General features: G+C 34.1%; 1 protein-coding gene across 1 annotated transcript in view; it reads left to right on the top strand.

Moving 5' to 3' along the window:
• Window positions 1–1718: 1718 nt before the first annotated feature.
• LOC123715399 (G-protein coupled receptor moody-like) overlaps window positions 1719–26113 on the top strand; it is a 43435-nt gene continuing 19040 nt past the window's right edge. Inside the window, exon 1 of the mRNA XM_045670389.1 lies at window positions 1719–2076. The gene's annotated coding sequence lies outside the window, so the exon portion shown is untranslated. The remainder of the gene's footprint in view (window positions 2077–26113) is intronic.

Genomic DNA, 26113 nt, shown 5'->3' with positions numbered 1-26113 from the left:
TATGCGATAATCTGACTTTTGACTTCTCCTTGACTTAGCTCGCTTTCTATCGCTATGTATTTAATTCAATATTACCTCTTGGTTTGAAGACAACAGTCCAGTTTCGGTAACAAAATATACATTTCAACCAGGGTATAAATATCCAATTGACGCAATAAATCTACGCATTTGAACAAATAACTAAGTGACTACGACTATTTTTTTTATATTTACATTATCATTCGTTAAATGTAAATCTGACAAATATCTATAAAACATAATAAGGTATTTTAAGTATGTATACTCAAAGTCAATGTGTTAAACGGAAGCAATGGTAGATGTTATTTATTTCATTTAAAATTAACTATCACAATTGTTTACTCGTTTAACAACTGATAAGTTCCACGGACGTATAAATGGACACACCGTCCCTATATTATACCTAAAATGAATACAAAATATCAATTTAATTATCTTTCTGATCACGTCAGCGGAAATTTGAATTACTTCGGACATTCGCAAGGAAATACAACAGTTACCTTAAGCAAAATCTTTCTTTTGCACAATCATTTGAACATTTATTCGTGACTCGAATTAAAATGACGTTCCAACTTGCACGTATATTTTATAATATATCAGTAATAATACGCATTGGGTTAGGTTACCTAAAATTAACTGAAGCTTCTCACAAACCCTTCATATTAATAACAAGAAACACCATTTAGTGCCGCTATTTAATTTTATTTGAACCTAATAAAGTATTATTTTTACATTACGCATTCACAAGTGTGTAAATCGTTCAGTAATGAAAAGGGAAGCTATAAAGCCTTATTTAAGATATTTTTTTATTTTTTTATCTCTTTGTATCAAAAAATACACACTTAAACTAGAAAAATCTTAATAAACTAGGTAAGTAAGTAATGTAAGTAAAACACACATTCACCTCTGAATAAAATAACACCAAAGGACTATTGCAACTCTTTCGGAATGTCAATTGGCATTTGAAATTTCATAATTGATTTAAATCTTCGCGTTTGAATATTAAGTCAAGTTTGACGTTGGATTTAATAGCATTTCATTTGTAATCTACGCACAATATCCTGCTTCGCATGTCAGTACTAACCTTATGCAAATTGTTGCAAAATAATATCCGATACTTATAAATTGTGTAAGTATTTTTGGAGGATAACATGATCGAAGCGGATACAGAAAAGCGATGCGCGCGTGTTTAATATAATATTAAATTCTAATTCACTATAAAATACTACAGTGGGATAAAATTTAAGTTAGAAAAAGTTACTCGTGTAAAATAATATATATATAATAATTGTTAGATTTTCTGTAATAAATAAGTGTTTATATATTATAGTAAATACAATATTTTATCACCATGACACTTTTCTATAAAAATCGTCATCATACGTGCGATTCAAAATGTTATGCAAATTTATGTCTCTATCTATTATCCTCGAACCGTAACATTATATATACAATAAAACACAAAACGGTACTCATAAATTAAAACAACAGGCAACACAATTCAATTATTTGTTTAACTGTAAAAATTGAGGCAAACAATATTCTAAACCGAAATGAGAGTTTGTTTTTAGGCCTCCATCCCTGTAAAGTTTATTAACCTCGCGTAGGCACTCTCGTAGAAGGAGGCTGCATCATTTTATTTCAGAGGTCTACGTTGAAACCCAAAGTCAGCTACAGTCGGCGATCGGCCGTCCCGATGAGTAGACGCGATTGTAGGGAAACCTCTCTTTGAGCACGGCGCGTGTTCTTCGACTTCGAAAACTTTACGAAAGTTATATTGTGAAATTACTATTTTTGCTGTTTAAATTAAGAAAAGAAGAGAAGGGAAAACTAATGTTAATGTAAATTTAATCTATTATTAATCGCGTATCTTGTAAACCTTGATTGGAGTGAATTATAAACAGTTTGTAGTGTTTAGAAACAATTGAATTTTGATCGCTTGTGAATTATACTGTTATGATCTTTCGTTTCCTGTATGCAACGACGGAAATTGGCGCACGAGTCGAAAACGAACACGTTCGAAATAGCCTTAGCTGCTTCCTATAGTAGAAAATATACGTAAGTATATAGTATGTAGTAATTCTGTAACAATACGCTCTGTTTTCTGAAATTAGCGTCATGTTTCATATAGCAAACGTTAATTATTCTCATAAAGAACATTTATTCAATGTAAAAAATCTTGAACGATTATGTTCATAACAGACCTGTCAATGTCCAAAATAACTTTAAGTATATATATTTTTTAAAAAATGTTGCGTTTGAGGCAGGATTTTACCTTTTCTTGTAGACTAATCTTTAACGCTTAAGAGATTAGCTTGATAAATAAGTATGGAATTATAAAAGAGTACTAGATCACAAAAAGACATATCCGGTATTGTAGTGGTGGGTATAATATAAAAGGCGTACAATAGGTCGTAAAATAATATTTAAATTTATTGTATTTTGACTCTTTTTGGTGGAGTTATAATAAACTTTGAAGACTATTCAAACTCAAAATAACTTTATTCATATAGCTAAGCAAGTACACTTATGAACGTCAGAAAAGAAGTTAAATTAATTGTAAATTTACATTTACTACCAGTTCGCTAGTCAAGGGTGTAGAGCGGGCAAGAAAAACTGGCAAGAAACTTTCCGCCACTCTTTTTTAAAACGAATACAATTTCCATATAAGGAGTGGTTCATCTTCTGGAGTCTAGTTGGTCATACACTCAAATTGGTTCTGTTTCGAGTATTATACTAGTGAAAGTCACCATTTGTTTAAAAATCGTTTATATTTTATTATACATACAACAGGGTTTCAAGAATATATCGATCAGATAGTGTCATAATATTGAATTCTTTAACCTTATTTCGTACCGACTCCCTTGGTAAAACACAACAAATACCCCGAACAGCCCGCTTCTGCAGCACAAATATGGATTGAATCTCTGCAGCAGCACCCCACAGTAGAATACCGTCCGACATAACGACGACACGACAGAAATTCAAAAACGAGTTATTTGCATTGTATTTAACACCAGCGTAAGTAGCTTTAATTATTTGATTTAGCTATTATTAATCTGCGTAATACGCTTGCACAAATAAACGTTAATAAACTCAATTATATTATTGAAGATTATGACAAGTAAACCACGATATGTACATGTAGCCAAGGATTCTCCTAGAAGCAATTAACACCTCTCGCGTATGCGTCACCGTCACGTCATTTCACTTCAAAAACGGTCGCAGAACCATTAAACCTCAAGCGTTGATTTTAAAAGCTAAAAGAGGGCGAGACGTTAATATTTGCATTCTTTGGTGTACCCATTTGTTTAACAAATGCTTTAAACATAAATAAAAAATGTTTTTAAAATAAAAATAAAGAGATACAGTTGTAATCTGCTGTTGCCGTTAGAACCTAATATGTGATTTCTAATAAAGCTGCTTTGAATCGCTGCGACATAAAAGAATTTTCTGAGAAATGACCGAGCAATTGACCCAGTTTTCTTGAATTTCAATATAATAAGGATGTTAGCTGAGAGGTCGGGAAACAATAAAGTATGACAGGCTCAAATGCTGCGAAGCGTACTAAAATTCATTCGTCTCTCGTTTTATGAAATGGGTTTTCTATTAAACTCTTGTACGTGTCTAGCTAATTTACAATGTTGAAAAATGAGTATTTAAAATAACCATTACTCATTTCAACTTTAGGCAGTAAACTCAGCAAACACAACTGTGTTGTATTGACGACGAATCCATTTTTTAGATCTAATAATGAATACGGAACTTGCAAAGACAGGTGCACAACAGCCAGTAAACAAGATGACATATTCTGTAAACAAAGATGTTTTAGAAAACCGCTTCTATCGATTTATGGCGTTAAGCTTGTTGGCTTTTGGGGCTTACATAATATCTTAAGTTCGCAAAGGGTTGTTTGTGTTGCGAAAGTCTCTTGTTTTAATTGCCTATGTAAAACAATTAGTATTTAGTTTAAGGAATTTAGAAACTTAGATCTTTATCTTAGAGTTTACAAAATACTTTTAAAACCTTCGTCTATTCCATATTTACTATAGGTATAGGTTTGTTACGATTCAGTCGTGAATGTGTAACATAGCGGTTTTTTGGGGATAAAAACCTAGTTAAGACAATCATTTTGTAACGATTTCTTATACTAAACTGCTTACACATTGTGAATGCATAATATCATAGCGCATCATGTCGCGTGTCTACAAGTGTTGCATTAGAGATGCTGTTGATCAATCATATTCAAACGGAAAGCGTCAACGTATCGTCGTTTTGTGTACATTCTCGCCACCCACTACATCTATATTAATGTATTTTTGTATAGGAGCTATAACTATAGATTTATTATTCATGCTCTAAAATATTTCACTTTTTAAGAATAATTAATATGCTGAACATGACATGAGCAAAAGAAGAGGTCTGGCGAGTTTTCAAGGTCAGTCGAAGTTACATTACAAACTGTTCAAAACTGCGTAGTTTTTACCGCCCCTTGGGTATTTTGAAGATTGTAAAGAGAGTAATAAATCAAGTTGATGAATAAGAATAACTTACTTTAGCAAACGTATGCACGCTTATTTAGGCAGAAAACCCTACCTAAGTTTAAACTTGTGTGCAGCAGAACTGCACTTTATAAAAGAACATTATCGGAAGTGATACTTGAAGTGGTGCACTTTTAATAAATATGGATCAGACCAAAAAAATCATTCATTTCATCCTCTTCCTTCGACTTCGACCCTAAGCTAAGACTGCCAATATCCATTTGTGATCTAATATCCTTTGGCCGCTATTCGTCGATTTACATCAGGAATGCTATGATTTTGTCACGATTTTAGAGTTTATTTTTTTTAACATTCCGTAAATTGTATATGACAAGCAAACCAGTTATATGTTACCAACATTTTTCTCCTATATATAAGGTATACATTATCCCAGACCTGAAGAGGAAAATTCGCAAGGTAGGGATAACAATGAACACCTCCAAAACTGAAGCCATGACGAATTCATCAGACGATATTATTATTGTAAATGGATAGTCAAGCGAATATGTGAAAGAGTAGACATGCCTGGGCCAACAAATATCAACCACTGATATAATGTCAAAATAAATAGATTGAACAAGAATTGGGAATGTTACTGGGGCCTGAAGAAAGTAATGAAAAACACCGTAATAAAAATAATTGTCAAAACAAAGCTATATAACACCTGCATAATTCCAGTCTTAACATACGGTTGTTAAACTTGGGCACTAACTAAAGTGCAAACAAGATAATTGAAAACATGCAAGACAGCGACGGAAAGAAGCATGCTAAATATCAGGAAGGCCGATAGAACCAATAATAAAATCATAAGAAACCACACGAAAATTGATGACCTCACACCTAGAACACGAACATTGAAATGGAAATGGGCTGGTCATATAATAAGGGGTATAGAAAAGTGGAACAAAAATATCATATCTTGGTACTTAAATAAGAGAAGAAAAGGAGGTAGACAGTTTCGAAGGTGGGAGTACGAAATAAAATCCGTAACTGGGAAAATATGGATAAGGGAAGTTCAGAGCAGCTGCTATGTGCAGAGTGGAAAGAAATGGGGGCCTTTGCCAAAGACTAGTTTAAGACTTAAATTATGTAAAATTCTGGCTTTCATTTATATTATACATTATTTCCTTTCTTGGTTCATCACAAAATGGTTTTAAAATCAGTGTATTAGTGTTAGTGAAACAGTGTTTACACTGTTTACAAACCATAAAAGTTTGTTTTTTGAGATTTAAAATAAAATTTTGCGCTTGGAGGAAACGCCTAAAACAAAACATAATTTATATGTAATATAAAAATCTAACTCCTAAAAACCTTTCAGGAATTAAATACGAACGAAATCTAATATTTACTCATCATCAGACTTGGAAAATTCAATCCAAGTAATACGATTAATTTGAATGTTGTCGACGTCTCAAGGATTCCCAGATAAATTGGAAATGAAAAAGTCTGACTTACTTGGGCCATGTCAGCAATACGGCTGCTAGTGACAGCTGGCTGCCTGAGGTCAATCACCAAGTCGCATCAACACAACTCCGATACGTGCTTTCAATGGTTAATTTGTTAAATTTTATAGTAATACACTTCCTCGGATAGTTGTCAGAGTTGAACGTATCATGACAATATATTAATAAAATATCCAAAGGCGTTACAGCATTAGCTCTGGTCTAGTGAAGTCATATATAGTGCAGGCTAATAATAATTTCGTACAAGCAAGTGAAGAAGTATGTACGTGAAACCCTTGTTCTTAACCTATAACAAAAAAAATCTCTCTTTTTTATTTAATGTCTGAGAAACAAACGCGGTTGCCTGTTTTATAAATTCGTTTGAAAAACTTTGTTTACAATTTTATAAATATCTCTTGTTGTTTTGGTAAATTGAACAAACATTTTCAGGAATAAAATCGATATTTCAATTAAGCATAATAATATTTATCTAATCCAATCAATTGTAACTCACATCTACGGTTAATTCACATTTTAAGTTTGATTAACAATGCACAGATATATAAAATTGTATATTTTTAATAGTTGAGAGAGAATAGTAATTCTTGTCTCTTGTCCTCTGAAATGACAATAGTTTACGTGTGGTAAATTATCTTAAACAACTGAACGTCGCCGATTCCTTTACGGTAGTAGGACTGGAATAATGACGGGATATAGGACTCCAGTGGGTTGAATTACATTCGAAATATAATCCAGCAATCTACGTAAATGCTATAATTTACGTCATTTTCCCGTTTCATATAACGATTCCGCCTTTATTGTGCTTCCAGAACCCCGTAGATCCTTTTGCCAATAAATTAAATGTGATAATATAGTAATAAACATGTCTTTTCGATACTTCTCTGAAAATATACTTGTAAAATAAGGGTTACAAAGGTAATGAATTTATTAGAAATATTTGTTTCAAATTGGTTATAGGTAAATAACTCTAAATCATAATTAGCCCTTGTGCCTTCTATATGTCTTTATTTGCATTAGTATTGTCATTTAAGTGTCAAAAAATGTATGGTGTGCTTGTTATGAAATTTAGACGGTCATAGTCAGCCACACGCCGTGATCTCATCTGGTTAATGTTAATCTGAAAAGTTAAAACAACATACTATAGTAAAAACACCAAGAAACTTACATTCCAGAAGGTAGCTCTACATATTTGGAATACGAATCCGATCAATGTGCCTACATCTAAGTAAGTGGTTTTATATTTATCACTTGGCCGTGTTTCGACGCCCTTGTCACACAAATCTTGAAATAGTGTTTATTGTTCCCATTTTCGTTAAGAAAATTCTACAATCTCTTATTTATTATTAGATAAGACATGATTTCTGGTTTAAAATAAATTGTAATAATATTACATTGCAATGCATAAAGCAAATTTTTTTTCCTATTTTTCCCCATAAAAAAGATATTTACTTTTTCCTTACTACTATTTACTTTAAGAAGATAGAATTTAAAAATCGTAGCCTACGGGAACCTACTAGAGGATAAGGGAATAAAGTTATTGTTATGTTTTTTACCCAGTTTTCTTATGTTTAGTATGTGAAGACAAACTTACAGGTCATTTTAAAAACGAATACTTATTATTATGCAGAAACGAAACAAAACTACTTCATACAAACACTCTCAAGGCAATTTCTCTCTCTTGTTCTCTACTTAGCTCCTGCAAAACTTTTTATAATCTCACTATAGTCTCTCGATTCGCCTATTTCACCACATTTTAGGAAATCATAATATCCAATATTTTTTTTAATATTTCCGAACGATAATAAAGCATACAATACTCCTGATGTTCTTGAAGTTGAATAGTGACCTCAAACCATCATCTGTCGGCTTCACCCTGAATCACCTCTCGAAGTATTAGCGAATATTAACCACGCATTCGCGAATTACCTGTTCTACTGTTTATTTACTGAGTCAATCTAATTTTGTAAACTCGTGTACAATACGTTACCTTGTGTTCAATTTGGATTAACAATCATTAATAAAAACTTAAAGTTTAAACATCATCTCTCAAGGTGAGGAATTCGATTCCCATTAAAGAAATATTAGTTTATAGTTGGTAAGCACATAATGGGCTGATCTGGCGTGTAGGCACATGCCTTGGTATTAAGGATAATATTCACAAGGAAACGGGTTGCCTGTGTCATACTCTAATGCTGTACACACTCACATACACACATCTTCTATATGTTTTAGTACCTACTACGAAGGACTTAATGTCATTTATCAGTCTTAGGCGAATATAATAAAATATAATTGATAGATCAGCTGAGGTGGAGATGGTACTTAAGTCAAACAAGTGACTTTTTTTCTTTTGTCTAGACGCGGTTTATATCTTAACTTTTCCTGAGATAAGAAGGTGCAAGGCGCATAAAATAACACTTAAAAGCGAAAACAGACACCTCGTTATAACATAAATATTTAGAAAATATTAATTAAGCTCCACCGCAAGTTGCCTACAACGTTCCTATTAAATATAGCACTAAGGCCGAGTCATTACGGAAACAGTTAAGTTAGGTGAGTTTGTCTGCAGATTTATAATAGGGACGAACACGATGCGTTTTAAGTTACTCATATTTTTCTTTGATAATAAATTTAAATAGCAGTTTTATATTGATAGTATTAGTTTAATTATACGATGTATTCAATGGGAAACACTAAAACGAGAAACGAAATACAGTCAAGCGACCACAACTTTAATTAAAAATAGCAATCGCATATACTATGCAATAGTAAAAATGAATCGATATAAAAACTAATCTAAAAATAATAATAAGACATAATACTGTTAAACATGAATAAACTGTGGTTACGGAGTTACGAGTGGAAATGCACGATCTCACGCGGAGTTTAACCGATAAGACAATAAAACGTATAAAAATAAAATCGGTTCGAGACAGTTAAACTGAACCCCAGACACGTGCATTACTTAGTTTAAGAGCTTACTAATACGCGGTGATAAAAAGCAAATAAAACTTGATCAGAACAACTCACGGATTATTCTAAGCTAAGCGTTTCATTGACTTCAATAATACTAGGCGAAAATTGCCAACAATTTACTAAACGGAACATATTAAGAAATAGCCTTTTTTACTCGAAAGTATATTAGATAAGTCTGTGGAATTTACATTTTTTTTTAGATTTAGGAGGGTAGTGTAAAAATCTCCCCTTTCCTAAAAAGGTTAATAATAAAGAAAGTCCATTTACTTAAAAGGCTTGGCGTCTCGAAAATCGAAATATCGTCATGATATTTATGGACGACGCGAAGCCCGCTGCAGGACCCGCGTTGACCCGCGTTAGCGCAAGCATTTTTGCTTGCAATAGTTGAAATTGCATTTATTATTATTTCATTAGTGTTGTATAAAAATACAATACAAATGAAATAAAAATAGTCTGAAGCTCTTGTACTAACCACATTGACGAGTGATCGTAAAATAATAATCGTGATTGGAATAAAATTGTTTTTTTGCCTCAAATGGATACAACAATTTGGTTTATTTGGACTTTTAAGGCTACTCTTATGTATTTTATAAAATTTCGCCAACTCATCAACAATACCATGTAATATTAAAAAAAAATAAACAAATAAATTATAATTCAAGAGCTCCGAGTAAAGCGAGTCGAATGCAGGTATTTGTTTTAAAACATCGCAACCATATCGATTTCCCTCAGCCCTCATGTTTTATTCGCATAACATTACAACGTGTGCGAAAATCAATTTTCTCTGTCAATAGTTTACACTAGTCGGCGACTTAAGTGAAACGCCCTCCAACATCATTCTTTCCAAAGGATGTATATTTCCGTTATTATTAAACATTGGAATCGGACAGACGGTTCTCCGGAAATAGGACTAGCACCCATGGCCATAAAGCTTGGTGTGATGACAAAAACAATAATTATTAAAAAAAAACAGAACTACAGATTATACCTCACATTTGGATCGAGACTTTTCTTTATAAACCTTTTCGTATTTTCGCGCAATCTTTGATGTAAACGCCATAACTCAGAAAAGGAACCCATTCAATATTATTCTATTTGCCTCAATAGGAGAACAATCTCTTTGAAACTTTCTCTTTGTCCCTTTGAGTCCATCATGAGAATTGGCAAGTTCAATTTACGATAGAGAAGCTTAAAATAATTAAATAATAAGGAGGGCAATACTACATAAGAAATAAAAAATACGTAGTAATTTGATATATACGAGCCAAGGCTGCATTTTGCTCACTCAGGCGGTCTTAGATTTTTAAGGGTGGCGATTTCCTAAATCATGGGAGTTACGCTCCGAGGGTAAGGCCAGTGGGTCTCTTCAACTGTTACTTTGCGTTCATTCGCTTATTGTTGTTTATCAATTGTTGCACGCGAATGTTAAATATAGAGTAAAATTAAATCCTTAAATTATTATTGAAAGAAGTTCCGATGACCCAGAAAACGTACATTAAATGGTACACTTATATTTATATAATGAAGTCGCTGGGTAATGGAATTCTCGCTTTAAGCCAAAATTTCATATTCTGTTTTCGCCAATTCTACGACGCCAATTTCCTAGATAAAAATAAAATCCTACAATGTACGAATTCTTACAATAAATTAAATATAAAAAATACTCCCGTAAATGTTTATATTAGTCATAGAAAACATTTGTTTTATAGAATACTTAGTCTGTTCATAAATACTGTTACAATTGAAAATTAACAAAATATTACATTTGAATTTAGAATCTGTCATTTTAACATCATTGTTCATTGGTTTTTCTCATTTTGGCGCCAATACATTGTACAATATTTTGCGATATTAAAATGCAATGTGGTGATAAAGAGAACCAAATCGCTGTGATTGCATTACACAGAGTAGATATGGAGCCAAATGCAATTTTTAAAACTCTCCATAAGCTCGGTATTAGCAAAGTTTGTGTACCGGGCTATTATTAGGTACATCGAGACCTCCTCTGTTTATGAAAGAAAAAGATCTGGCCGTCCACGTAGTGTTCGTACGAAAAAGTTGGTCAAAGCAGTATTGGAAAGAATTCGAAGAAATACTGTGAAAGCAAAAGATTTTATCTCGGGAGATGCAGATAACACCTAGAACCATGTTGAGTATTTTAAAAAGTGACTCAGGACTTGTATCCTATAAGAGACGTACTAGTAATTTCTTAACTAATAATTTAAAAAAATAATAGGGTGGTTTAAAAGAAAAAACTACTGAAGCGGTAAGCAAAGGGAGGTCACAGAAAAAAATTGTTTGCGGATGAGATTTTTTTTACAATTGAGCAACATTTTATCAAACAATGTAACAGTATTTATGCTTAAAGCTTTAAGGAAGCAGTCGACAGAGTGCAATGTGGGCACTATCCGACTTCAGTGATGGTTTGGGGGGGTATTAGGTATGATGGAGTGACTGAGCCATATTTATATGAAAAAGGTATCAAAACATCGAATGATGTGTAAGAAGATACCATTCTTGAGAAGGTAGTGAAGCCCATTAATAACACCATGTTCAATAAGCAAGACGGCGCGGGTTATAAAGCTTGGTCTACGCAGTCTTGGTTGGAAACAAACGTTTGGAACTTCATCCAGTCCCAATCTTAATCTGCTGAATTATGATTTATGGTCAGTTTTAGATAGTACGGCTTGCTCTTAACGCCATGATAATTTGGAGTCCCTAACGCAATCCGTACGTGCGTGCTTCTATTGATATCTGGCCTCAACGTTTAAAGGACTGTATTGAAGCCAATGGAGACCACTACGAATAAGCTTTTTATTTTTAAAATTGTTTTATGTTTATATATTAAACTAATACACTATAAATGTAATATACGTTATTTGCAATATAACATTTTTTTACTTTTTTTTCAGAATTTATGGCTAGACTAGGTTTTTAAAAATTGAGTTTTAAGATAAACAGGAGCTTAATTGGGTTTTTACTCAGTGGACACAGATTATACAAACAAAGCACAAACGAGATTAGGAAGCAGTACATAAAATATTTTCAGTAAACTGCTTGAGAGCGATATGGATAATCTATTTGATTGCCATAACAACATGCAATTAATAATATAAAGATATATGACGTGAAAACCAATCACATGAAATATTCTTTGAACTAATGATTTCTGAACAGACCAAGTGTTCTCTTCAACTGCTGTTACTGTAACTACAATTCAAATGTCAAACTTCTAAGCCAAACACGTCGCTTAAAGGTTGTAAAGTTGGCTCGGACACTTTTTTAAATATTATAAAATTTCGTGTTGATCTGCTTCCCAGAAAGTGGGCGTAACTAAGTGTGCATTGTCTACTTTACTTAATGATAAAATATCTCAATCGATGCAATTTTTTTCGATAAAAACCATATTTCATTTCGACGATGAAACGTAAGCTTATTGGATTATGAAGTCTAGCACTTACTCGACACCTGATATTGAGTCTTAAACAAATGCCTCGCATTTTATGCCCCGCCTGAGTAAACTTTTTCTGCTTCGGATTCCATCCACAAAATATTGAAAAATTATAGTATGTTACGGGAAATATTTTCTTTTTTTAAATTATTTCGATTACATAACTGTTTCGCGTAAAGATCCTAAAAAGTAGTTATATGACTATGAATAAATAACAAACTATAAGACCATTGCCTTATTTTTGATTAATTAAAAGTATGTTCTATAGCAATTTAGTGCATAGTTATTTTTGATACTATTCCCAATAGATGTGAAATATAAGGTATTTCATTTACTTTCGATATGTGCTAATTGTGTCCCTTGAGCGTATCTCAACTAAACCTCATTTATTGAAGGGAGTCGATCAGTGTCTATGCTTTAACAAAATATAACTAACACAGTGAGGTTGTTGTTTAAATCTTGAAAAACTTTTGTATCTTACACAAACTATTTATAAAATGGCATTCGTGATTGTATACCAGACCAACCATACGCCCACGAACTTTTACTTGAAAGTCCCATATGAACGTCACCAGTACTTCCATTATATCAAATAACCCTCTAGTACTATATTATCTGCATATATATATCTGGAGATACACATGACATTGATATCTCACATCAGTTGTTTATAAAAGCGATCCAAAAGAAATCTCCTTGAAAGATATCGCACATATGTAGTCTATCAATGAGAATTTAATTATAACGTGTCCGCACCTACCGTAATTTAGCTTTTGATATTCTCATAATGTTCTTACAATCATTGTAGCGATAAATAAATTTTAATAAATATGGTTTGACGGTTGTTTATATGGTATTGAGATTTATGGCTGATATCCAGCCATAAGTTCTGTTACAAATTATTAATGTAATAATAAAAATATTAATTTGAGTAATATTCTTATTAATGTAATACGTATTATGCCACGAATCTATGGATTTATGCACTGTTTCCAAGGGAAATTTCGCCATTGCTTGCTCCAAATATTTTTTTAGAGGCTGAATAGTGCCGTGTCGTTTAGAGCAGGCCATGTCCTCTAAAACGGACCATAATTTCAAGTCTAAAGGGTTTAGGTCTGAAGACGGCTTGGGTAGTTCGTGTCTTGTGACCTGGTGCAGAATCCTGCCGGAAAGTTCAAGGTATATTTTTAAAAAGTGTATTGCTGAGAGGTTTTACAACATGATCCAAGACTGTATATTGATACACTTTGGCTGAAGTTTTTCAGGAAAATGTACTTTTGTGACTCATAGATAAGCCTCACCAAACCATCACCGACACAGGATGATGACCACATTATCTTATCTTTCCGACCACTTGAGCAGGTTCTTTAGAACTGTGAGCGTACACTTTTCTTTTTTTTTCTTATTGTAGTGATCTTCAATCGTGAAAACTTTTTCATCGGTGAAGAGAAAAACACAAAAATATTCTGTTTTCACCTACGTATCGCGACAGTAGGTGGTTTGATCGATCGATTCTCTTTAATTGTAAATATTGATGTAGGGCGTCTATCCTGTATATCGACGATAAGCACCGAGCTTCAGGTCTTATTTTATAATATCTTCATTTCTCGCGATAAGATTTTTTGCTTCCTAATGGGGTTTCGACGAATTCTGGCTTTAACAGCATTAACAGTCGTTGTAGTCCTAATACCACGCGGCCGCCTCGATCTTTTCTCGTTTTCGACAGACGAAGTGTTGTTGTATCTGTTGATAGTACGACATACGAACATACGGCTTTTGAATTGTCTGGAATATGACCGACGGCTCCATACCTACTTTGTGCAAGGCGATCGCTGCAATCCTATTTTGTTTAACACCCCATTCCATATTGTAATTTGATAATGAACTCGAAAAACGATGAAAAAATTTTTTTTTATATAATACAGTATTATGGCCAGACTAATCACATGTGAATGCACAAAATTCAATTTATATCAAAGTAATCTAAAAATAAAGACTGGAAAAATGAGGCTGCATATATTTGTATCAATTTCACAATTGTGTGTCTGTACACAGTGAATATAAGAATAGTGTTATTAACAAATCAACCATAAACACAACGTAACTCTTTCTTGGCATGTATTAAATTTAAATTCGGATGTCATGAAAATGAATAAAATTAGTCGTTGCTCTTGTTAATTTACTGAATGCAAAATTGGTTCTGCAAAGTGTAAATATTGAAACGCTATCGTTGAAACCGGAACTTGCAGTACTACAATTTTATAAACGCTTTAATTACGCGTAATTTTGTTTTGCAATCAAAATATAACTAATACTATTAATAACCATACCTTACCGATGATTGTTTTGAGACAAATCTAGTTAATTATATATTTTGGTCATAGCTATTATTATAAGTCAAGTTCTTTTTCAAGAGTGAAGAAGAGGCGATAAATGTTAGACCAGTCCATTTAGTCTGCCTCTGGGCAATGTGGAATTTCCTCAATTTCGTTAAAGCGGCCTATTATGACCGTTGTCATTCTTCGTCAAAAGAACAAATTACGGTCTACTAGATTATCGCCAACCATATAAACTGAGACATATCAATATAAGTTTAATTAGTATTATTTTACCCGCCTTTACGTTATCTTTCATATATTTATAAGACATAAATTGAGTAATGCAAAAAAGCCTATGTCGTATCGTAGATTACAAATCTAAACAAATATACGACATTTTATTTTTTATGTGGCGGTATTCCCAACTAGTCATAGATTTTGCATTTACATAATGTAGCTTATTGTATGTACTGATTTGTAAGAGCATTAGATTGAACCTTTTATGCTAGCTATGCATTACGCAGCAATAAAGTGTCTCATCCCAATTATTTAAGTTTATGTTAATATAATGTTCAGTCTTATACCTACATCCGCCTACGTCGTTTCCGGTTGATACACGACAGACTGATCCTCGAATGTAGGTTCCGTAATAAAATTAGCGTAAAGGTGCTTTACGGCCTGTAAGCAATTTACCCATTTTCGGAAACAGTTTAAAGTGTCCCCATTTCACCAATGAAATGCCATTTTAAACACAGATAAAACAAGAATCTAGGTCGTTAAAGTGTACGTCTCTGTGCGTCTTCAGGATAGCAATAAGAGTCAAATATAATTTAAATCATGCACTGGTAACTGTTATTTACAAAGGGGTGTTTAGCTACTTTGGCCTAATGGCCAGGAGAGAACCGGAGTGAAGGTGAAGTCTGGGTTGATCGCATACCTGTTAATCTGTCTAAACCAAGACAATTATGTTTCTCAACATCTTTAGAGACGCCTTGAGACAAGCAAAGGATAATGCGGCATAGGCAGCAAGTCAACGTATCGGTTAGAACTTTAGACAGACATGAATCAGCAATGAAGAATATGTATTATATAAACAGAGAAAACTAAATAATCTTTAAAAAAATGGTTATTGAGAATCCTTTTTAATATAGGTAAAACTCAAAGTACAAAAGTCAAAATCATTTATTCATTTAGGTAACACAATGTACCCTAATGAATGTCAATGAAGATATACATATAATAGTAAATGCTTCTAATGTTCCATTTACTGCCAGTCCTCAAATCAAGAGCGTAGAACTGAAGAGAAGAACTGGCAATAATAAACTTTACACAATGTCTGTAAGGAGCTGCAACCATTACACCATATTCCACCTAACATCTGAAGTAATTAATAGTTAGTAAATAATAAAACAAAGATTTGTCCTCTATCAGCAGTAGGCATGGTTATATAGGAGCACATACTTACTTGCTCGTAGCAACAACACGCAAATACATAATAAACATCACCACATACACGAATTCAAGTTCGACCACTCACCACAAGTAGCAACCGTTCACGAGTATGGCGCATGACAAGACATCGGTCCCCTTGCCATATTTTAGGGACAGATCCGACCCGACGCCTTTACCTTTTGAATTCTATTCCATTTACATTTACCTTTTGTACTCCAGCATAAGCCATATAAACCTATTATGTAATACCAAAAAATTTTAGCTGCATTCAGAGGGAAGCAGTTGCGTAGCATATAGTTTCTTATGCACTCGGGAGTTCCACAGACAGGATTCACACTTAAACTTGATGACTTAATTCTGTATAAACAGTTGGAACTCTAATAGAAAAATGAGAAAGAATATACTGTACATTACCTAAGCGTAATTAGAATTCCCTGGGGTTAACTTTGAAAGGCTAAATAATCGTATTAAAGTTAATTTAAATTTAAAGTAGCAGGTGGCTTCGGTCTGAAATTTTGCATATTTAAATTGTGTACTGTGTTTACAAATCTACAGGCCTATTTTATTAGGCATCGTAAATTAATCCGTAAGAAATTTAACACATTAATTGCCGCGGTCGCTTTCCATCCGCCAACGCAAAGACCCAATGATACTGATCAACCATCACTTTTGAAACCATTAATTTCATTGGAAATTATTACTCTTAAGAAATTCTCACTCAAGCATTTGTTAGGTTTACCCTTCAAAGCATACGTGTTTATGTATATTTATGCATATTAATTCAATTGCATAAATATACATACACACTGTAATCAGTAGATATTGTTTTATTACAATAAATCTACGAACGTGGGAGCAATTCTCAGCCCAATCCCATCCTAACATGCCATGTATCGCTTTATTCATGTGGCAAAAAGAATTGTTGTTATGTTTAAACGTTATAGCACACTAGCGATCTAACCCGGTTTCACACAGGAAATTGAACGTTTGTAGAAAAGAGTATAAAAAATATTTTCTACTTTAGGTGTTCATATATTGATTATACAAATTTCCGTTATCAGTAAAAAAATTCAAGCAAAACAAATTGTAGACATTCAACAACCTTCTTTGTACTCAAAGAAAGTCAATAGCTCGTGAAACTGACAAATAGGTAACGCAAATAATGTCCAATTCAAAAACCGAGGGTAAAAATTGTTTGCAATCTGACACTTGAAAGGATTTTACCCTCTCCCGTCTTTCGCAGATACACACGAGTTTTCTTGCTCTCTTTTCTCATATCCACAATATTTTTTTCTTAAATAATGATCTAAAAATTGACATTTGTATCTTAGTAAACTACCATGTATACTATTGTTACGAAGACGGGTCGACTGCAATGTTTCTAGATTTTTCCACTACTTAGAAAACTTTTCAGCAGGCTGTAATATGATTTCTGACCGTTTCAGGAGAGGGTCAATCACATATTAGAAAATTGTAATTTCCATAATGTTACCCTAGTTTTCAGGAAGCTGAAACATTTTTTCAGTCAGTTTCAGAACATGTGTAGTCGAGTGGTGCAGTTTTCAGGAGACCCGTTTTCAGGCGTTTTCAGGCCTAGTTATACCCCTTTGATGAAGGAATATTCTAGACCGAACTTTCTAGGTGTGAGACAAGGACGAAATGATACGAGAGAGAGAGAGAAGATCAGAACTTTCTCGAAACTAGACTGAGCACTCTAGAACGCCGTACGACAAGGACGGAGCAACGTGCGAAAGAGACAAAGAGTGCGGACGTTCTAGAATTGCGCAATCGCTACTCAGTAGCAAGCCCGCCTAGAAATTTCTCGAATATTGTTTAGAATTATTCCCAGGGATATATAAGCGAGCCGAAACGCGACTAGTCGCCTTTAGTTTTGAATGAGATAACAAGAGTGAAACACCGAAGCGATAAAGTGCGAATAAAGTGAATACAAGTGATAAAGTACTGTGTGAAGTGTGCATAAGTGAAGTAATTAGTGACTGTGTTTTTGTGTGTTATAAGTGCATTTCTGCAGTTAATTTCTGCTCATAAATTCCTCATTGATTTTTCAAGAAATAAACCCTTGAAGAAATCTACGGCATTTTCTATCCGATCCCCTAGCTCGTAACATTTTGGTGTCAGAAGTGGGATAGAAAAATGCCAATTACTCCAAGGTAGAATCAAGAGGAGTCTGTGGCAGAGTCTTCAGCTGCGGAGGGAGTGCAGACAAGGGCGCAATCAGCACGCGACGCCGCCCGGCGACAAAGTTTCGATGCGAACTCAAGAACCGACTATGTGAGACTCCGATACTAGGCTACCCGGACCATGATGCCGAATATGTGGTAGATACAGATGCCAGTGGAATTGGCATCGGAGGTGTACTATCACAGGTAAAAGGTGAGCGCGAGGAAGTAATAGCCTACTTCAGCAAGTCGTTATCGAAACCAGAACGAAACTACTGTGTCACTCGGAGGGAACTACTGGCTGTTGTGAAGACGCTGCAGCATTTCAGTAAATACTTACTAGGTCGCAAGTTCCGTCTTAGAACAGATCATGCTGCATTAAAATGGCTACTTCAGTTCAAGAACCCAGAAGGACAAGTGGCTCGATGGATCGAACAATTGCAAGAGTATGACTTTGCTACTGAACATCGCAAGGGTAGAGCGCACGGGAACGCAGATGCATTGTCTCGTAGGCCATGTGAGGAAGACTGTAAACATTGTACAAGACACGAAGGTAGAGAGGTTGCCCATGTGAGGATACTCAGAACGGATACCATTAGTCCAGATTGGTGTGGTAAATTAATTCAGGAAGAGCAACAACAAGATTCTGACATTAAACCAATTCTGGACTGGATGAAATCTTCAGCTATAAAGCCACGATGGAATGATGTTGCATCTACTAGCACCACGACCAAGAGTTACTGGGCTCAATGGGATAGCTTAGTTCTCCATAATGGGGTGTTATGTCGTAAATGGGAAAACGCTCGTGGGGATGCATCTCATCTACAGTTAGTTGTGCCAAGAGCCAAGATTCGCAACATATTGGAAATGTTTCATGACGGCTCATCAGGCGGACACTTAGGTGTAAAAAGGACTCTTTTGAAAATTAAAGAGAGATTTTATTGGATACACTGCCGCGAAGATGTAGAAGACTGGATTCGGAAATGTAAAGCTTGTGCAGCTGTTAAAGGCCCACAGTCGAGAACTAGAGCGAGTATGAAGAAATACAATGTCGGAGCTCCATGGGAGAGGATAGCAGTTGACATAGCTGGACCATTTCCGTTAACAGAAAAAGGAAATAAATACATCATGGTTGTTATGGATTATTTTACGAAGTGGCCCGAAGTATTCCCTATTCCCAATCAAGAGGCAGTTACAGTAGCTGAGATACTTGTAAATGACGTATTCTCTAGATTTGGAGTACCTTTGGAAATGCACAGTGATCAGGGAAGAAATTTTGAGTCTCTACTATTTCAAGAATTGTGCCGATTAATGGGAATTCATAAGACGCGGACTACTCCATATCACCCACAGTCAGATGGAATGGTGGAACGCTTCAATCAAACTTTGGAAAGGCACTTGGCAAAACTGGTGGACAACCATCAAAAAGACTGGGACAAGTATATTCCATTATTTCTAATGTCATACCGGTCTGCGGTTCATGAAACCACGAATGTTACACGATAGTCACGAAGATAAATGACGTTACTTATCGCATAAAGAAAGAGGGTGGTTTAAGGAGCAAACCGAAAGTCGTTCACATAAATCGATTGGCTCCCTATAAAGGATGTAATGATGCTCGGGACGAGCATGTCTAAGGAGGGGATAGTGTTACGAAGACGGGTCGACTGCAATGTTTCTAGATTTTTCCACTACTTAGAAAACTTTTCAGCAGGCTGTAATATGATTTCTGACCGTTTCAGGAGAGGGTCAATCACATATTAGAAAATTGTAATTTCCATAATGTTACCCTAGTTTTCAGGAAGCTGAAACATTTTTTCAGTCAGTTTCAGAACATGTGTAGTCGAGTGGTGCAGTTTTCAGGAGACCCGTTTTCAGGCGTTTTCAGGCCTAGTTATACCCCTTTGATGAAGGAATATTCTAGACCGAACTTTCTAGGTGTGAGACAAGGATGAAATGATACGAGAGAGAGAGAGAAGATCAGAACTTTCTCGAAACTAGACTGAGCACTCTAGAACGCCGTACGACAAGGACGGAGCAACGTGCGAAAGAAACAAAGAGTGCGGACGTTCTAGAATTGCGCAATCACTATTCAGTAGCAAGCCCGCCTAGTAATTTCTCGAATATTGTTTAGAATTATTCCCAGTTATATATAAGCGAGCCGAAACGCGACTAGTCGCCTTTAGTTTTGAATGAGATAACAAGAGTGAAACACCGAAGCGATAAAGTGCGAATAAAGTGAATACAAGTGATAAAGTACTGTGTGAAGTGTGCATAAGTGAAGTAATTAGTGACTGTGTTTTTGTGTGTTACAAGTGCATTTCTGCAATTAATTATCTATCGCTCATAAATTCCTCATTGATTTTTCAAGAAATAAACCCTTGAAGAAATCTACGGCATTTTCTATCCGATCCCCTAGCTCGTAACACTATTTATATACTTTCATATTCCAAAAAGCTGTAACAGTATAGGCTAAAACGATTACGATTATTACTAACACATTAGGACATTAGTATCTAATATTTAGTAAATAAAAATAAGTTATTGAATTTGTACCGCAGACTTCCTTACTCATCGGCAAAGAAGACAGAGGGTGTAGGCCGAGAGAAAAATCCGGCGTAAAAAACTCTCGGTACTCAGTTAGTGAGCGAATCTTTTTATCCGCGTAAGCTAAAGAACAAAGTCTTTTCAATTTCTAAGTCAATCCGTTAATATGAGGAGACCACTGATGTTTTTAATTCATGGTGATTCCTAGAACTACAGTTGTATCATCCAGATTCAATTCCTCATCATTTACAACTCTAGGTCTAGAATCCACAACCCAAAATTTAATGCATTTCGTTTTTTTGCATTAATCAGAGGGTTATTCATACTAAACCAATGTACAATCGAAGAGAGAGCATTGTTCACATCGTCAAAATTCATTACTTTTCGTTTGATTTTAAAAATCATGGATGTACCATCAGCAAACAATACCATCTGATGTTTTTTCTCTACTAAAAAGGTAGATCATTTATATAAACATCCAAGGAGGAAAGGGCCAAGAATTGTACCCTGTGGTACCCCTACATTTACTGCCAACCCAGAGGACCAACCTTCACTGCAACATTCTGAGTTCCACCGTGTCTGAAGTCAGAAGATTCAGTGCGGTATGCTTGATGTCATAGTGACTGAGTTTCCCGATTAAGGTCTCGTGTTGGACACAATCAAATTCTTTCCTCCTAAGATAAGCTAAGATAAGATTCCTCCTAAGCCTTAATTATATCGGCATCGGCTGTCGAGTGACCCTTGGTAATATATCTTTGGCCATAGGTCAGAATATGATAAGTCATACTGAGCAAAAATGTACTTATCACCACCATGACCACAGTTATAGTATATGAATGGTAATAATTAACTGGATTCTGGATGAATAATTTAGTTGTCTAGATTGATAATAACATATGTGTACCTTGAGAGTGATTGTCCGACACTACCTTGATAATAATTAATAGAATGTGAAAACTACTAGCAGTAAATTTGATAAAATAAATTTTGGATAATAGACGTCATTACAATAGTAACTCAACTTACTATAAAGTCTTTTAAGGGTGGTCGGCGCCCTGTTTCATGCATCATTAATCACAGCTAGGCATGTCAGTCTTACATTGATAAATAACTCTAGAAAAAGTAATGTATGTACTTTGTAGTATATGTGTGTAGTGTTGTCGTTTAGAAAATAAAATAGAAAGGATTACGGTGGCCCGAAGTTTGTCTTGAGCTATGACAAAATTCAATTCAAATTCAAAACCGTGCTTTATTTAATTTTCGAATTAATTTCGACTCATACGTCTTGAGTTTGTCGTTAAAACCTTATCAGGGAGTCAAAAGACTATAGAGTATACTTTTGCGTCAACGTTGTAAAATATAACATACAACTTTCAAATATTGTTCCAGATACGTTTAAGAACCTCTTCAAGTTTTTCAAAACAAAATTCTGATTATTTACTAAGCACTTCTATAGAAGAAAACAGGCTTAGCCAATTTGGACTTCCAAGTTACGCAGCGATACTGAAGGTCCTACAATTAAATCAATTTCAAGTATTACTTTTAAACTTAGCTTTAGTTCTAGAACTGTTTAATTCTCTAGTACCGTCCTCTTAATAGCACAATCTACAAAGTTTTCTTGTAAGAAAAAACTGCCAACATAATTTAAAACTTTCCTTTTTACTTGCTTTTCTAAGTCCTACTTCAGTCTAGCAGTCTAGCTCGATAAAATTAAGATTAACAAAGAGTTATGTTAAAAACTCGTCAAAGTGAAGACAACGCTTGAGGTCGGCCGTGTTCTTCTTAGAGTGGAATGGTATGAAAAAATGCTAGATTGATTTAAATATAATTTAACTATCAACCACAATATAGATGTATGGTATATATAATATTCTATAGTTACGACAAATTATTGTTGAATATTTCAGTGCTATGCGATTTACAGTAGCCGAATTCTTTTAATAAAGGACACATTGTTGTTCGTTGCTCGTATCTTATTGCTTTTATGATTTGTGAACGCGGCACAGTTCTTGCAAATTATTTACCACAATAATGTATTTACATAACTGAAACCATCTCCGTAGCTCAGTGGCCAGTCAGTCAGTCAGTCGGGCCACTCAAACTAGGATTTAAATATATTTACCTCAGACGTGAAATTTGCTAAAAATCATAACTTTTGGTCATATTATTAATGTGCGCTAACATTCATCTAGATACAGCTCAATGATATATTTTGTATATTTGCATGTTTGTGTATTACTAACAAAAACTTTGAAACGTAGCTTACATTCTAAATTGTCAATACCTTTTCTGGTTCTACGACAACAAATTTCAATGAAAACAATGTATAAAAGAGGAAGTACAGTAATGTAACAGTAACTTATCTATTCGTCATCGACAGCAAATTTTTTTTTGATCATCGAATTTCAGGTTTCTCACATAATCTCTACTTAAAGTGTCGTTAGAGTTATTTTTAGAAAAGGCAGATTAAATAAATGCTAATCTAAATATTGTTAACATTCATGACACGTTTCGCCTTCGGATCTCACAATAATCAAATAATAATCAAAAGTGGATTACGTCAAAAATTATGTTACAGCTGTGGGTTTTCATGATTTTGGTAACCCTTTTGAATATGTAATAACTAAACAATAATTGTTGATGAAAATAAAAGGCCAACATGTGCCGAAAAGAATTTACGAAAATTCAGAGAGCTTTGAACTTGATTACTTTGTATAAAAGATGAATCATTTCAATAAGAAATAGGTATCACACATGTTTGATCAGAAATATTCCCTTATATTCATTATTTGAATAAATAATGTAACTAATAAAGCTCCAACTGAAACTGTAAGAAGTAATAAATCTACACCTGCCTTTACGTGAACTTTACCTTTATATTGCAATGCTTTAAAGTTCACACCTTATTAACGGCGTGGTACACACCTATTCTGCATGCTCCGTTTCTCGCATTTTAAACACACCCAGTTTCTCTTATGCTTTTCTTTTATTCAGTGTTATACTAAAAGTATTATTGAAACAAATAAACTATTTCGTCAAGATAAACAAACGATACGATTAAATACATAGTACCAAGAATAACAAGTTAAAGTTAAAAAAAAGTAATAAGTCTGTTACTAAAAAAAAAACACTACCAATTACCACCGTAAATTGTTTGTAATGCAAATAGTAATATATATTACATTCTTATAAGAACATAAAAAGATTTACTTCGCAATGTTGTTTTGTTCGTAAAATATTAAAAGAATCGTCCGCCAGACAAGGAGAGTGGAAAAACAATTACACTGTAAATTTTAATAGGAGTAACAGATGATATCAAAGCGACCACGTGTGCGCCATGTGAGGCAAAAAATGTTGCTTAGTTTTTGTGCGCATGTTGACAGATGTGGCGGTGAAATGGTGTTCTAAAATACATTTATTTTTTAAACATTGTGTTTTTTAATTATCTGAAGCCAAATACCCTGTAATATATTATAATTATTTATCACTCTAAGCCTAGCTGTAATGTAATGTAAGCACATTTCAACTAACACATAATCCCGTCACATCTTTGTACAGAGTTGAGAAAGTTATTGGATCCTTACGGGACCGGATGTATTTGCCTAGAGCCTATAACCAATTACATGATACCTATTAAAGTATTCGAAAACACCATCTGTTCTAGTATGGACAATATTCAAAGAGAGTATAAACGAAGCGGTATCTCTGCGGTGGTCAAATGTGTCTTAGTTCGTGTAGCTTAAATTATGCCATTTATGCCAATTAGACAATAAAATATTGAAAACTGCTGAACATGTAGGTAAACTTAATTAGTTTGTATATATACTTAATAGTTACATTTGTTGAAAGGCAAATTCGTGCTAGACTTTAAATACAATAGGTGTGTACAAATAACGTATACCTATATTTCTATTGATCGTGGAATAAATGATTGACTGGCGCACGGATGGACCTAGTCTCAAACCTCTTTCTCGCCATTAGCAATTACTTGTACATCGTATCATAGATTTGGTACATATTTATATGAAATAGTATTATCTTATACTCAAATGGAATAAATATATTGCCTGTGTCTACTAATCAGAATATACATTTCATCAAATTAATCTGACTGATGATGGCACCTTTAAGTAGAAATTATTATCATTGTCAATACACGACGTAATCAAACACAAAGCAACCTGTGTTATACAGAGATCTATCAGAAGGTTGTTATAAAGTCAGTGAACATCGGCTGAAATTGGGAAAACATAATCTTTTCTGTCCTTGGAGCTTTGCCAACAAGTTCGATTTCTATTAGCTTGAATTAGTTCAAACACCGGAATATGTCTTTTCCTTTTTGTTATTTGACACTAATCAATATTAAATTAGGCCCACATTCTTTATCTTAGATGGAAAATATTCTTTAACATTAGAAAACTGAATAGGAACAGTCGGCCATGTGATTAAGCGGTCAATGCTCAAAGCTGCATTGGTGGGTTGGACCCCTAGCTTTTTCTTTCTACGTGCGCAATGAACACAGCACGTATTAGTTTGTCCGCAATGGAAAACATCGTGAGAAATCAACACCATGTGCTGCATTACTTTTTTTTGTATATATATCATGATATGAAATAAAATACGTTAATATAATAAATCTCTCTGAAGTCGTGAACGGTTGTTCCGATACTAATATTCATATAGATCTTTCTAACGCTATAAATTTCGTGGACGAAAATAATAAAGAAAATACTTATTTTACAGACTTATATGGTAATATAATGAAATATACGTATTATGTAACAATCTTGGATGTAAAGAAATTGACGCTGTGTCCTGTTATAATCGGAAAGTCGGAAAGTGTTTAAAATTTTCACAATCTCGGAGTAAATCAAATAGGGCGATATTAAATTGATCGACATCGGGATATATTTTATGTCGGGCTTGTTTTCGTGCGTGAAATATGAAAATAATGTTATATACCTACGCAAACGTTACAGAAAACTGTTGTAATACCGAGAAAAGTCATGTTTATTCTGTGACTTTTCTGTGCATTTCTCTATTACGTCTTCACGTTAACGAGACTCTCAATTTGTAGAAATTTCATACCTTCTTTAATTTCCTTAAATCTTACATAAATCAGATTTTGACGTTAAACTAAAATAAACAATATATTTTCGTCAACCTA

Source organism: Pieris brassicae, chromosome 10, assembly GCF_905147105.1.
Source record: "Pieris brassicae chromosome 10, ilPieBrab1.1, whole genome shotgun sequence".
Lineage (NCBI taxonomy): Eukaryota > Metazoa > Arthropoda > Insecta > Lepidoptera > Pieridae > Pieris > Pieris brassicae.
Note: the sequence above shows the minus strand (reverse complement) of the source record. Positions and strands in the feature narration are given on the sequence as shown.